Below are 14,951 nucleotides of genomic sequence, written 5' to 3'. Positions count from 1 at the left end.
TGTATTTTTCTACTATTTTTGTATGTCAGACATGATGTTTTAAAGTCTACAGTAAATTTGTAAGACAGCATCTATAGTGGCATTGACTGGCTGATTAACCTGTTTGGGCTGCAGGGGCAGTATTGAGTAGCCAGATAAAAGGTGCCCATTTCAAACGGCCTCGTACTCAATTCTTGCTCGTACAATATGCATATTATTATTACTATTGGATAGAAAACACTCTCTAGTTTCTAAAACCGTTTGAATTATATCTGTGAGTAAAACAGAACTCATTTGGCACAAACTTCCTGACCAGGAAGTGGAAAGTCTGAAAACTATGCTCTGTTCTAGGTCCTGCCTATAAATGGGCATGATACGTATTAGTATACATGCACGTCATACACCTTCCCCTAGATGTCAAGAGGCGGTGAGAGAAGAAATGGAGTGTTTATCTTGGTCTGAGTTGGAATAAATCCTCTTGGAATGACGTGTCACCCATTTCCTGTTTTCAGGAAGGCGCAAGAAGGAACCGGGGATTGCCTTTTGAAAAGCTGTCGTTATAGGCGACTACTATCTCCGGCTTTGATTTTATTTGATACATGTGACAATATCATCGTAAAGTATGTTTTTTCAATATAGTTTAATCAGATTATTGAAATTTTTTCGGGAGTTTTGCCGTGTTCCGTTCTCTTCCGTTTGTTGACATGGAGAGATTCGCGCCACTTGGCAAGTGTGCTTGCTAAATCGAGAGGGAAAAAGGCCATTCTAAATCCAAACAATGATTGTTCCCGACAAAGGACCCCTTGTACAACATTCTGATGAAAGATCATCAAAAGTAGGACCCATTTTATGATGCTATTTCATATATCTGTCGAACATGTGAACTAGTCGTTTGCGCCCAGCTTTTGGGTACTCTCTCGCCATACCTAAGCTGTATGTCGTGATTAAGTTATTTTTAGAATTCTAACACGGCGATTGCATTAAGAACTAGTGTATCTATCATTTCCTATACAACATGTATTTTTTAGTTATGTTTATGAATAGCTATTTGGTCAGAATATGTGTGTCAGAAAAAGTGTCAGAAAAATATCCGGACGTTGTGGGAAAAAGTAGCTACGTTAGCACAATGTATAACCACTGATTTCAGCTCTAAATATGCACATTTTCGAACAAAACATAAGTGTATGTATAACCTGATGTTATAGGACTGTCATCTGATGAAGCATATCAAGGTTAGTCAAAAATTATATATCTTTTGCTGGTTTGTTACGATCGCTAACTTTTGCTGCTGGGAAATGGCTTGTGTTTCTGGCTATTGTGGTAAGCTAATATAACGCTATATTGTGTTTTCGCTGTAAAACACTTAATAAATCGGAAATATTGGCTGGAATCACAAGATGCCTGTCTTTCATTTGCTGTACACTATGTATTTTTCAGAAATGTTTTATGATGAGTATTTAGGTATTTGACGTTGGTGTCTGTAATTATTCTGGCTGCTTTCGGTGCAATTTCTGATTGTAGCTGCAATGTAAACTATGATTTATACCTGAAATATGCACATTTTTCGAACAAAACATAGATTTATTGAATAACATGTTATAAGACTGTCATCTGATGAAGTTGTTTGTTGGTTAGTTTGGTTGGTTCTTGGTTAGTTAGGTTGGCTTTGTGCATGCTACCTGTGCTGTGAAAAATGTCTGTCCTTTTTTGTATTTGGTGGTGAGCTAACATAAATATACGTGCTGTTTTCGCTGTAAAACATTTTAAAAATTGGACATGTTGGCTGGATTCACAAGATGTGTACCTTTCATTTGCTGTATTGGACTTGTTAATGTGTGAAAGTTAAATATTTCTAAAAATATATTTTGAATTTCGCGCCCTGCACTTGAAGTGGCTGTTGTCATATTGATCCCGACTTAGGGCTTGCAGCCAGAAGAAGTTAAAGAGATATGAGGAAGATATTTGACTGGCTGATTAAAGAGATATGAGGAAGATATTTGACTGGCTGATTAAAGAGATATGAGGAAGATATTTGACTGGCTGATTAAAGAGATGTGAGGAAGATATTTGACTGGCTGATTAAAGAGATGTGAGGAAGATATTTGACTGGCTGATTAAAGAGATGTGAGGAAGATATTTGACTGGCTGATTAAAGAGATGTGAGGAAGATATTTGACTGGCTGATTAAAGAGATGTGAGGAACATATTTGACTGGCTGATTAAAGAGATGTGAGGAAGATATTTGACTGGCTGATTAAAGAGATGTGAGGAAGATATTTGACTGGCTGATTAAAGAGATGCGAGGAACATATTTGACTGGCTGATTAAAGAGATGTGAGGAACATATTTGACTGGCTGATTAAAGAGATGTGAGGAAGATATTTGACTGGCTGATTAACTTCTTATGGCTGCAGCCCGACGTCGGTACACTTATGACAACAGCCAGCTCAAGTGGAGGGCGCGAAATTCAAAATATATATTTTTAAAATATTTAACTTTCACACATTAACAAGTCCAATACAGCATATGAAAGGTACACATCTTGTGAATCCAGCCAACATGTCCGATTTTTTAAATGTTTTACAGCGAAAACACCACGTATATTTATGTTAGCTCACCACCAAATACAAAAGAGGACAGACATTTTTCACAGCACAGGTAGCATGCACAAAGCCAATCTAACTAACCAAGAACCAACCAAACTAACCAAGAAACAACTTCATCAGATGACAGTCTTATAACATGTTATACAATAAATCTATGTTTTGTTCGAAAAATGTGCATATTTCAGGTATAAATCATAGTTTACATTGCAGCTACAATCAGAAATTGCACCGAAAGCAGCCATAATAATTACAGACACCAACGTCAAATACCTAATTACTCATCATAAAACATTTCTGAAAAATACATAGTGTACAGCAATTGAAAGACAGGCATCTTGTGTTTCCAGACAATATTTCCGATTTATCAAGTGTTTTACAGCGAAAACACAATATAGCGTTATATTAGCTTAGCACAATAGCCAGAAAGACAAGCCATTTCCCAGTAGCAAAAGTAAGCGATCGTAACAAACAAGCAAAAGATATATAATTTTTGACTAACCTTGATTTTCTTCCTCAGATGACAGTCCTATAACATCAGGTTATACATACACTTATGTTTTGTTCGAAATGTGCATATTTAGAGCTGAAATCAATGGTTACACCGTGTGCTAACTTAGCTACTTTTCCCCACTACGTCTGGATTTTTCCTGACACTTTTTCTGACACACATATTCTGACCAAATAGCTATTCATAAACATAACTAAAAAATACATGTTGTATAGGAAATGATAGATCCATTAGTTCTTAATGAAATCGCAGTGTTAGAATTCTAAAAAAGAACTTCATTATGATATGCAGCTTCGGTATAGCTAGAGTACCCAAACATTGGCCGCCCACGACTAGTTCACATGCACGACAGATATATGAAATAGCATCATAAAATGTTTCTTACTTTTGCTGATCTTTCATCAGAATGTTGGACAAGGTGTCCTTTGTCCAGAACAGTCGTTGTTTGGAATTAGAACGGACACTTTCCCTCTTCATTTAGCACGCGCGCTAGCCGGGTGGCACGAATCGCTCCATCGTCAACAAAGTCAGAGAACGGAACACGGCAAAACTCCCGAAAAAATTTCAATAATCTGATTAAACTATATTGAAAAAACATACTTTACGATGATATGGTCACATGTATCAAATAAAATCAAAACCGGAGATATTGGTCGTCCATAACGGCAGCTAAACAGAAGGCAATCCCACTGTCCAGCGCGCGCTCCTCAGAGTACCGGAAATGAGGGACACGTCATACAAAGAGCCTGTATTCAACGTCAGACCAAGATAAACACGAAATTTCTTCTCTCACAGCCTCTTGACACCCAGGGGAAGGTCTATGAAGTGCACGTAGACTCTTACGTTTCATGCCCATGTATAGGCAGGAAGAAAAGCAGAGCCTCGATTTCAGACTTTTCACTTCCTGGTCAGGAAGTTTGTGCCAAATGAGTTCTGTTTGACTCACAGATATAATTCAAACGGTTTTAGAAACTAGAGAGTGTTTTCTATCCAATAGTAATAATAATATGCATATTGTATGAGCAAGAATTGAGTACGAGGCCGTTTGCAATGGGCACATTTTATCTGGCTACTCAATACTGCCCCTGCAGCCCAAACAGGTTAAAGAGATATGAGGAAGATATTTGACTGGCTGATTAAAGAGATATGAGGAAGATATTTGACTGGCTGATTAAAGAGATGTGAGGAAAATATTTGACTGGCTGATTAAAGAGATGTGAGGAAGATATTTGACTGGCTGATTAAAGAGATGTGAGGAAGATATTTGACTGGCTGATTAAAGAGATGTGAGGAAGATATTTGACTGGCTGATTAAAGAGATGTGAGGAACATATTTGACTGGATGATTAAAGAGATGTGAGGAAGATATTTGACTGGCTGATTAAAGAGATGTGAGGAAGATATTTGACTGGCTGATTAAAGAGATGTGAGGAACATATTTGACTGGCTGATTAAAGAGACGTGAGGAACATATTTGACTGGCTGATTAAAGAGATGTGAGGAAGATATTTGACTGGCTGATTAACCTCTAACACCTCCCAAACCCGGATCCGGGAGCACCCCCATCAGTAGAAAAGCTACTAGCATAGCCTAGCATAGCGTCACAAGTAAATACTAGCATCTAAATATCATTAAATCACAAGTCCAAGACACCAGATGAAAGATACACATCTTGTGAATCCAGCCATCATTTCTGATTTTTAAAATGTTTTACAGGGAAGACACAATATGTAAATCTATTAGCTAACCACGTTAGCAAAAGACACCATTTTTTTTTACTCCACCAGTTTTTTACTCCATCAGTAGCTATCACAAATTCGACCAAATAAAGATATAAATAGCCACTAACCAAGAAACAAATTCATCAGATGACAGTCTGATAACATATTTATTGTATAGCATATGTTTTGTTAGAAAAATTTGCATATTTCAGGTATAAATCATAGTTTACCATTGCAGCCACCATCACAACTCGACTAGAATAACTACAGAGAGCAACGTGTATTACCTAATTACTCATCATAAAACATTTCTTAAAAATACACAGCGTACAGCAATTGAAAGACACAGATCTTGTGAATCCAGACAATATTTCAGATTTTCTAAGTGTTTTACAGCGAAAACACAATATAGCGTTATATTAGCATACCACAATAGCAAACATCACAACCGCATTGATTCAAGCCAAACATAGCGATTACGTATAAACCACCAAAATATATTAATGTTTTCACTAACCTTCTCAGAATTCTTCAGATGACAGTCCTATAACATCATATTACACAATGCATATAGAGTTTGTTCGAAAATGTGCATATTTAGCGGCACAAATCGTGGTTATACAATGAGAAAAGTAGCAAAGCTGCCCAGAAAATGGCAGGAGAAATCTTTGAAGAGGCACCTATTCTAATCAGTAACTATTCCAAAACTTGACTAAAAAATACAGGTTGGACAGCAATTGAAAGACAAATTAGTTCTTAATGCAATCGCTGGGTTACATTTTTTAAATTAACGTTACTTCAAGCATACAGCGTGCGCTAAAGCTAGACCGCACCATAATTCATGGCGGAATTATTATCTGACATTTGTCAACATAAGTACGAATTAACAGCATAAAGACTGCTTACTATTAGCTGAGCTTCCATCAGATTCTTGGGCAAGGTTTCCTTTCTCCAGAACAATCGTCTTTGTGTTGAAAGATGTCCTCTTGTCCGGTCGAAATAGCCGCTAATGTTAGCCGCCAACTGGAGTGGTGTCCAACTCGTGAAAGCGCATGGCAAAGAAATCCCAGAAAATCGCAATAAACTGCTATAAACTGCTAAGTCGGTTTAAATTAACTACCTTATGATGTCTTTAACACCTATAACGAATAAAAACATGACCGGAGATATAGAACTACTAAAACGAAAGCGTTTGCAGGACGCCATTGTGATGTCTTCATGCGTCAAGCGCACCGTTGAAAAGGACGGTACTTCCGTTCCACGGTCTATATATAGGGCCCAGATTGCGCAATCCACTCCATTCAAATTCTCCCCGCTTACTGACATCTAGAGGAAGACGTATGCAGTGCATGTAGCCCGATGGCTTACATGGGGACTTATAAACTGGCCTCAGAACAGGGACCTCGATTTCTGAAATCTCACTCCCTGACAGGAAATGTGCTGCAGAATGAGTTCTGTTTCACTCAGAGAAATAATTCAAACGGTTTTAGAAACTAGAGAGTGTTTTCTATCCAATAGTAATAATAATATGCATATTGTACGAGCAAGAATTGAGTACGAGGCAGTTTAATTTGGGAACTCATTTTAACAAAGTCGAAATGGCACCCCCATAGGCTCAAGAAGTTAAAGAGATATGAGGAAGATATTTGACTGGCTGATTAAAGAGATATGAGGAAGATATTTGACTGGCAGATTAAAGAGATGTGAGGAAGATATTTGACTGGCTGATTAAAGAGATGTGAGGAAGATATTTGACTGGCTGATTAAAGAGATATGAGGAAGATATTTGACTGGCTGATTAAAGAGATATGAGGAAGATATTTGACTGGCTGATTAAAGAGATATGAGGAAGATATTTGACTGGCTGATTAAAGAGATGTGAGGAATATATTTGACTGGCTGATTAAAGAGATGTGAGGAAGATATTTGACTGGCTGATTAAAGAGATGTGAGGAAGATATTTGACTGGCTGATTAAAGAGATGTGAGGAAGATATTTGACTGGCTGATTGAAGAGATGTGAGGAACATATTTGACTGGCTGATTAAAGAGATGTGAGGAAGATATTTGACTGGCTGATTAAAGAGATGTGAGGAAGATATTTGACTGGCTGATTACAGTTTTTAACAATCACTTTGGCACTAATTTCAGAACCTTGTGGTCATTTTTCAAAACTCTAGACACAAAACTCAAAACGGTCATCACTTGTAACACAGGCTGTCCAATGTTCAAAACATTGCATTGTGCATTCTTATCGTTAAAGAAACCTTGCACTTGCAGAATCATTGGTTCAAATAACTAATTTGTCATGAAATACCATAGGACCATTAATTTAGATCACCCACACACAAGATACCGATAGTTTCACTATGTAGTTGTTCGTACAATCATTAAATATTGTAGTACAAAATATGTGATACATGTTTCGTTATGCTACTACACGTAAATACATCACTGTAAAAGGACTAGTAGAGAGAATACTACAGACACAGTGGAATCATTGAACAAAATATGAAATTTATTGATGAAATACAATAAAATCACAACATAGGTTTCTTTGAATCAAAGCTAAAATAATTAGCTACAAAAAAAGAAAAAAACTACAGTAAAACGTCAACTGCAGTGTTCCTCACCTGGCTTACTGTAAAAAGCAAAACAAAGGATTGATTACTGTACTTCTATATTTCCCTCAACCCTGTCTTGTGGATTTGGCCAAAAGTTCTCATCCACATCACAATGGATACCTTCCACCTCCATGTGGAGAAAAATTCCTCAATCGGGTTAAGGAAAGGAGAGTATAGGGGTAAGTACAGGGTGGTAAATTGTGGTTGGGCCTGAAACCATGCTTGCACCATTTGAGCATGGTGGAACCTGACATTATGCCACACAATGACATAGGTCATGCCATCAGCTCTACAGACCTGATTTAGCTCATCAAGGAAGGTTACATTCGAACAGCGAATCATGTGGCTGCACGCAACTCAATATATAGAGTATATAGAGTAGAGAGCTTTAGATGTTGTTCGACCAAACATTAGAACAGGCAAGATGAGCAATCTAAGCAACTTTGACCTTGGTATGATTGTTGATGCCACACATGGTGATTCCAGCATCTCAGAAACAGCTGCCCTCCTGGGATTTTTACTCACTACAGTCTCCAGAGTTTACAGAGAATGGTGCGATAAACAAAACACATTCAGTGAGCGGCATTTCTGTGGGCAAAAACACCTTGTTAATGAGAGAGGTCAGAGGAGAATGTCCAGACTCATTCAAGCTAACAGAAAGGCCACAAATGCTCAAATAACAGCTGTTTAAAACAAAACAAATCAAATCAAATCAAATTTTATTTGTCACATACACATGGTTAGCAGATGTTAATGTGAGTGTAGCGAAATGCTTGTGCTTCATGCTGACATTGTGTGAAATAGCCACCATTGAGCTTGGTATCAGCCTTACCAGACCTAAGCATAACAGGGAAATGGATGCCAGTAGAATAAAGAACAGGAAGTGTGAGAGCCACCAGGAAAAACCCCTTAATCACGCTACGTTTGGCTGCAAGTTGGACACTTCTAAAGCTACACTATTTCACACACAGCCCCCCCCCCCCCCCCCCCCCCCCCCCCACACACACACACACACACACACACACACACACACACACACACACACACACACACACACACACACACACACACACACACACACACACGCACACACACAGGCACACACACAGGCACACACACACTGCACAGCAATTCACTTCACAGCAGGAGGACATTTCTTTGTTGAAAAGATAATGGATCAAATCACTGTTGTTGGTCTACCTGCGTCTGTCCACATCACTCTCTATCCACATCCCCCCCACACACACAGGTTCTGTGGCACAGCCCCGTAGTTTTGTGCTGATGTGAGAATGTCCATTTGTGTTTCAGTCATCTTCTCCTCTGAGCATTGTAATTCCATCATGCTTCGATCCAGCCTGCCACCCAGCGTGAATCACGCTCAGTCGAGAGAGGGAGAGAGGGAGAGAGATGGAGAGAGAGAGAGCAACAGGCTGAGGTTATCAAAGTGTGAACAGTCTGTCTGCTCTGTTTGTGGGTGGCAGGAGGGAAAGGGTGTGTGTAAGTGTCTGGGTGTGTTTAACTTTCAGTAAGGTCAAGCACTTTGTGATTAGCCCTACAAACTCAATCCGTTTCTCTGAAATGAGCACCAGTGAGAACAGCCTGCACACAAATAACACTTCCTCTCAGACACAGTGTGTGTGCGTACGTGCGTGCCTATGTGCATTTTTGTGTGAACGCCCAGTCTTCCAACTTATTAGCTGCCAAACCAATGACTATGCTTTTCAATTCTAAAATACAGAGCAGCATTTCCTGTCTATGAAAAAACAATTAGAGTGATGCATGAGTAATCAGGTAGAGAAGTTATTATGGTCCACCAGACACTTGGAGGCTAATATCTGAAATAGGATTTAATTCTGAGATTTCATGAATAACTTCAGACTGAGTGATGTCAAACACACACATATGCACACGTACGCAGGGACACACGCATGCTCGTAACCCACACATGCATGTACACACACACACACACACACGCACGCACGCACGCACACACACACACACACACACACACACACACACACACACACACACACACACACACACACACACACACACACACACACACACACACACACACACACACACACACACACACACACACACACACACACACATGCTCCTGCCCACCCCACCCACATACACTAAAATCCCCCTTGAGAGTATTTTGTTGTATTCTAAAGTGCACCACACAAAACAAAAAATAAAATATTATTATACTGCGCACGCTAATTGCTAAATACCACATTGTGAATAAGATGCATGACGATTAGCTCACGATGAGGCTGCATGGAGAATATTCTCATGAATGCTCATTGATGGTAATGAGGAAGCTAGTCATTATGGAGCTTTGATCAATGTCTGTCTAGAACAGTCAGGAGTGATAGGAAGGGTGTTGCTGTTCATATTTCACCATTAAAGATCTGGATCTGGTGTTGCTGTTCCCTTTTGTCTCAACAATTTACTGTTTAACCTCTAAAAGTCTAAGCAGTTTGGGGGGGAGGGGTACTAAGCTAACATAGAACATTGTTTTAAGATGAGCTTTACTACTATAGCCCATAGAAACGCATTGAATAACACATTAATAAATGGCAAAATAGACGGTACAAAAATAAATCATAAGGAATAAGATTTTGAAGTGTCTGTCCTATATCTAGGAGATGTAAGAAAGCTCAGGAAATATATTGTCACGTCCTGACCATAGAAATCCTGTATTTTCTATGGTAGAGTAGGTCAGGGCGTGACTAGGGGTGTTTAGTCTAGTTTATTATTTCTATGTGGGGTGCTAGGTTTATTTTTCTATGTTGGTGTTTGTGTATGATTCCCAATTAGAGGCAGCTGGTAATCGTTGTCTCTAATTGGGGATCATACTTAAGTTGCATTTTTTCCACCTGTGGGTTATGGGATATTGTTTATGTTTAGTTGCGTGTTAGCACTGCATTGTCGTCACGGTTTGTTTATTCTTTATTTGTTTTTGTATTTACTTAAGTTTCACTTTCATTAAAATATGTGGAACTCAACATACGCTGCGCCTTGGTCCGACCTTCATTATTACGAACGACGTGACAGAATATCCCATCTACAAAGGACCAAGCAGCGTGCTCGGGAGGTAATGGCATCCTGGTCTTTGAAAGAGACTAGGGAGAGAACATCCTGGACTTGGGACGACATAATGGCAGGAGAGAAGAGCCTGCCATGGAAGCAGGCGGAAGCAGCGAAGGAGGGACATCAACGAAGTCGGGGAGGAAGGCCACAGACACCCCAATACATTTTTTGGGGGGGGCACATGGAGCAGTCGGCGGAGCCGAGGAGTGAACCAGAGCCAGTCTGGGAGAAGAAGGAGAATTTGGAGGAGAGAGAAATGGGAGAGTTGTTGAGTTGGTGGAGGATGCACGGATTTGGACTAAAGGAACGTGTTGTCAGTTTGGTGCCACCTGAGTCAGCTCCCCGTACTCGTCCTGAGAAGTGTGTTAACTTCTTATGGCTGCAGGGGCAGTATTGAGTAGCTTGGATGAAAGGTGCACAGAGGTGCCCATAGTAAACTGCCTGCTCCTCAGTCCCAGTTGCTGATATATGCATATTATTATTCGAAAACACTCTGAAGTTTCTAAAACTGTTTGAATGATGTCTGTGAGTATAACAGAACTCATATGGCGGGCAAAAACCTGAGAAAAAATCCAAACAGGAAGTGGGAATTCTGAGGTTGGTCGATTTTCAACACAGCCCCTATTGAACACACAGTGGGATATGGATGAGTTTGCACTTCCTACGGCTTCCACTAGATGTCAACAGTCTGTAGAACCTTGTCTGATGCCTCTACTGTGAAGTGGGGCCGAAGGAGACAGGAAATAGTCAGGTCTACCATGACCTGGCCATGCTCTGACTATGCGCGTTTACATGAGAGGGAGCTCTGTTCCATCGCACATCTGAAGTCAATGTAATTCTCCGGTTGGAACTTTATTGAAGATTTATGTTAAACATTCTAAAGATTGATTCAATGCATCGTTTGACATCTTTCTACTGACTGTTATGGAACTTTTTGACATTTCGTCTGCTTTTAGTGAACGCCCTTCCTGACTTTGGATTTGTTTACCAAACACGCTAACAAAAATAGCTATTTGGACATAAATGATGGACATTACCGAACAAAACGAACATTTCTTGTGGGAGTGGGAGTCCTGGGAGTGCATTCCGACGAAGATCAGCAAAGGTAAGTGAAGATTTATAATGCTATTTATGAGTTTTGTTGACTGCACAATTTGGCGGGTAACTGTGGCTTCCTTTTGTGGCTGAACGGTGTTCTCAGATTATTGAATATTGTGCTTTTGCCGTAAAGATTTTTGAAATCTGACACAGCGGTTGCATTAAGAACAAGTGTATCTTTAATTCTATGATAAACATGTATCTTTCATCAAAGTTTTTCTGTGATTTTGCGGTGACCTAACATAAACGTTTGTGGTGCTTTCGCTGTAAAGCCTATTTGAAATCGGACACTTTGGTGGGATTAACAACAAGATTACCTTTAAAATGGTATAAGATACATGTATGTTTGAGGAATTTTAATTATGAGATTTCTGTTGTTTGAATTTGGCGCCCTGCACTTTCACTGGCTGTTGTCATATCATCCCGTTAACGGGATTGCAGCCATAAGAAGTTTTAAAGTTACGGAACAATTGATGCCGGCTATACGCACCAGCTCTCCAGTGCAACTTCACAGCCCGGTACGTCCTGTGCCAGCTGCTCGCACGTGCCGTACCAGAAGTGTCTGGTACAACCTAATGTTATGCTGTCTGCTACAACCTAATACAACTGAGAAAGGAGAGGAGAGGGAAAGGAAAGGACAGACGGGTGCAATAGGATAACAGGATGGAAATTGGACAAAGTAAAAGGAGAAAATTGAGAGAGAGTGAGGAGTGAAGCAAGATAGAGTGAGAGGAGCGACTGTGTCCAGAAATAAGCATTACTGCACCAGTTTGCAGAAAGACCATCAGAGTCTGTCAATCATGATTCATGTCCGCAGTAAAATGCCATGTAATACCCTGTTATGCACTCTGGACATGCTTTGGTAGTATGTAATTTGCTAACGACCAATCAGGTCCTATGGGCTGGTACTCAGGGCTCTATTGGCCCTCTAACCACTCGGACATCAATGCAAATACAATCTAAAATCACATCAAACACTTATCAAACACTTATCATCAAAATGTTGTTCTAATGCAACCTGATGTTATGCTGTCTGCTACAACCTAATGTTATGCTGTCTGCTACAACCTAATGTTATGCTGTCTGCTACAACCTAATGTTATGCTGTCTGCTACAATCTGATGTTATGCTGTCTGCTACAACCTGATGTTATGCTGTCTGCTACAACCTAATGTTATGCTGTCTGCTACAACCTAATGTTATGCTGTCTGCTACAATCTGATGTTATGCTGTCTGCTACAACCTAATGTTATGCTGTCTGCTACAACCTAATGTTATGCTATCTGGTACAACCTAATGTTATGCTGTCTGCTACAACCTAATGTTATGCTGTCTGCTACAACCTAATGTTATGCTGTCTGCTACAACCTAATGTTATGCTGTCTGCTACAACCTAATGTTATGCTGTCTGCTACAATCTGATGTTATGCTGTCTGCTACAACCTAATGTTATGCTATCTGCTACAACCTGATGTTATGCTGTCTGGTACAACCTAATGTTATGCTGTCTGCTACAACCTAATGTTATGCTGTCTGCTACATCCTAATGTTATGCTGTCTGATGCAACCTGATGTTATGCTGTCTGCTACAACCTAATGTTATGCTGTCTGCTACATCCTAATGTTATGCTGTCTGATGCAACCTAATGTTATGCTGTCTGGTTCAACCTAATGTTATGCTGTCTGGTACAACCTGATGTTATGCTGTCTGCTACAACCTAATGTTATGCTGTCTGCTACAACCTAATGTTATGCTGTCTGCTACAACCTAATGTTATGCTGTCTGCTACAACCTAATGTTATGCTGTCTGCTACAACCTAATGTTATGCTGTCTGGTACAACCTAATGTTATGCTGTCTGCTACAACCTAATGTTATGCTGTCTGCTACAACCTAATGTTATGCTGTCTGCTACAACCTAATGTTATGCTGTCTGCTACAACCTAATGTTATGCTGTCTGCTACATCCTAATGTTATGCTGTCTGCTACATCCTAATGTTATGCTGTCTGCTACAACCTAATGTTATGCTGTCTGCTACAACCTAATGTTATGCTGTCTGCTACAACCTAATGTTATGCTGTCTGCTGCAACCTAATGTTATGCTGTCTGCTACAACCTAATGTTATGCTGTCTCCTGCAACCTAATGTTATGCTGTCTGCTACATCCTAATGTTATGCTGTCTCCTGCAACCTAATGTTATGCTGTCTGCTACATCCTAATGTTATGCTGTCTGCTACAACCTAATGTTATGCTGTCTCCTGCAACCTAATGTTATGCTGTCTCCTGCAACCTAATGTTATGCTGTCTGCTACAACCTAATGTTATGCTGTCTGCTACAACCTAATGTTATGCTGTCTGCTACAACCTAATGTTATGCTGTCTGCTACATCCTAATGTTATGCTGTCTGGTACAACCTAATGTTATGCTGTCTGCTACAACCTAATGTTATGCTGTCTCCTGCAACCTAATGTTATGCTGTCTGCTACAACCTAATGTTATGCTGTCTGCTGCAACCTAATGTTATGATCTGTTTATGTTAATTAATGGTTAATTGCCATGAGACCGGCAGTCTTTTGCATGAAAATAACCGTCTGACAAAATGTCATGACCGCCACAGCGCTAGCCATGGACACCTCTTCCTCATCCATCAGCAGTCTGTCTGTCCATCCGTCCATCTACCCTACTTTACCCACCTACACTATATGTACAAAAGTATGTGAACAACCCTTCAAATTAGTGGATTCAGCTATTTCAGCCACACCTGTTGCTGACAGGTGTATAAAATCAGGCACACTGCCATGCAATCTCCATAGACAAACATTGGCAGTAGAATGGCCCATTCTGAAGTGCTCAGTGACTTTCAACATGGCACCATCATAGGATGCCATCTTTCCAATAAGTCTGTTTGTCAAATTTCTGCCCTGCTAGAGCTGCCCCGGTCAACTGTAAGTGCTGTTATTGTGAAGTGGAAACGTCTAGAGCTGAAGCGTGTAGCACATAAAAATCGCCTGTCCTCGGTTGCAACACTCAGTACCGAGTTCCAAACTGCCTCTGGAAGCAACTTCAGCACAAGAACTGTTGGTCGGGAACTTCATGAATGGGGTTTCCATGGCCGAGCAGCCGCACACAAGCCTAAGATCACCATGCGTCATGCCAAGCGTCGGCTGGAGTGGTGTAAAGCTCACCGCCATTGGACTCTGAAGCAGTGGAAATGCGTTCTCTGGAGTGATGAATCACGTGTCACCATCTGGCAGTTCGACGGACGAATCTGGGTTTGGCGGATGCCAGGAAAATGCTGGCATCCGCCAAT

The sequence above is a fragment of the Salvelinus namaycush genome, chromosome 31, assembly GCF_016432855.1.
Source record: "Salvelinus namaycush isolate Seneca chromosome 31, SaNama_1.0, whole genome shotgun sequence".
Classification (NCBI taxonomy): domain Eukaryota; kingdom Metazoa; phylum Chordata; class Actinopteri; order Salmoniformes; family Salmonidae; genus Salvelinus; species Salvelinus namaycush.
This window is presented reverse-complemented; position numbering follows the sequence as displayed.